The sequence below is a fragment of the Cebus imitator genome, unplaced genomic scaffold (assembly GCF_001604975.1).
Source record: "Cebus imitator isolate Cc_AM_T3 unplaced genomic scaffold, Cebus_imitator-1.0 Scaffold435, whole genome shotgun sequence".
Lineage (NCBI taxonomy): Eukaryota > Metazoa > Chordata > Mammalia > Primates > Cebidae > Cebus > Cebus imitator.
In genome coordinates, this window is record NW_016107750.1 from 886,129 (window position 1) to 887,907 (window position 1,779).

At 47.7% G+C, this 1,779-nt stretch overlaps 1 protein-coding gene across 1 annotated transcript in view; it reads right to left on the minus strand.

Annotated features, from left to right (window-relative positions):
• Positions 1-1,779, minus strand: part of MEI1 (meiotic double-stranded break formation protein 1) — a 95,520-nt gene that overhangs the window by 47,810 nt on the left and 45,931 nt on the right. The gene's annotated exons all lie outside the window — the stretch shown is intronic.

Here is a 1,779-nt window from a genome sequence, read left to right on the forward strand (position 1 = left end):
AAAAAAAAAAAAAAAAAGAAAAAAAATCCAGTTTCAGATGCAGAAAGGAGTAGTCACTACTTCATTCTCAGCTATGAATTGCCTGTTGGAAGCAACTCATTCTCAGAAAAGGGGTCCGATAACTGTTTCTTTCCTTTCTTTCTTTTTTTCTTTTTTTTGAGATGGAGTTTTGCTCTCATTGCCCAGGCTGGAGTGGAATGGTGCGATTTCAGCTCACCTCAACCTCCGCCTTCCGGGTTCAAGTGATTCGCCTGCCTCAGCCTCCCAAAGTAGCTGGGATTACAGGCATGCACCACCACACCCAGCTAATTTTGTATTTTTTAGTAGAATCGGGTTTCTCCATGTTGGTCAGTCTGGTCTCAAGCTCCTGACCTCAGGTGATCTGCCTGCCTCGGCCTCCCAAAGTGCTGGGATTATAACCACACCCAGCCAGCAGTTTCTGCCTTAGCTGTTGACCCTGGCCCAAACCCTTGTGCTGCTGGCTCCTCCCAGTCTCCCCAGTAAGGCTCTCAGTCAATATTAACCTCTGTTCTGTCTGCCCTGGGTTACTGTAAAAGCAGAATTCTAGATAAAGAATATATCAGGAGCTCCCATTTCACTACCCCCAGGGTTGGAAATAAGCTGTATTTCACCCTGGGCTAAAGCACCTGACAGGGAATCCCTCAGGGTTTCACAGCAACTTTGGGGCAACAATTTAACCCATGAGTTCTCCAAGGAAAGGGCACCAAGTTTCACTTCCAGATGGGCTCCTCTTGGCCCAATTTCTCAGGGATCCAGAATCTCTCTACCCTCCTACTCCAGGTCTCCATACCACTCCTGGCTGGCAGTGCCTGCTTCTGTCCTCCCTCTTGCAGGTTGAGCCTCTGATCCTGTGCTACCTGGCTTCGTGCTGCACAGATCTCCCTATACATCTCACAGCCTTTTTCTACATCTCTATTCCCCACCAGTGCCACCAAGAGATCTACACTTGCATGTCATCCAGTGCCCCAAGACTAGGCACTTGGATCCTGAAGTATGGCAGGCAGGAAGAATGTTAGAAGGAAGGAAAAAAGTGTGTATCAGTTATAACAATGGCTGAGGGATACAGTCTTCAGAAAATCTACATACACTATCTTGCTTAATTCTCACTATTATCACCATGTTCTAGCTAAGAACACTGGAGATAAGAAAATTAATTTGTGCAATCTCAACACTGGGCGTGGTGGCTCACGCCTGTAATCCCAGCACTTTGGGAGGCCGAGGCAGGTGGATCACCTGAGGTCGGGAGTTTGAGACCAGCCTGGCCAACATGGAGCAACCCAGTCTCTAGTATGAATACAAAATTAGCTGGATGTGGTAGTACGTGCCTGTAATCCCAGCTACTTGGGAGGCTGAGGCAGGAGAATTGCTTCAACCAGGGAGGCAGAGGTTGCAGTGAGCTGAGAATGCACCACTGCACTCCGGTCTGGGCAACAAGAGCAAAACTCCATCTCAAAAACAAAACAAAACAAAAAATCCAAATGCCTCACATGGCCAACAAGGGCCTACATGACTGAGCCCTGGTTGCGTCTCCATGGTAGACTTGTTGCACATTTGCTGCATGCCATGTGACAAGAATTAAAAAAACATTAAATTATAATGATAAAATCCAAGTATAGCACGGAGATTAAGAAAGCATGTTCTGGCCGGGCGCGGTGGCTCAAGCCTGTAATCCCAGCACTTTGGGAGGCTGAGGCAGGTGGATCACGAGGTCAAGAGATCGAGACCATCCTGGTCAACATGGTGAAACCCCATCTCTAC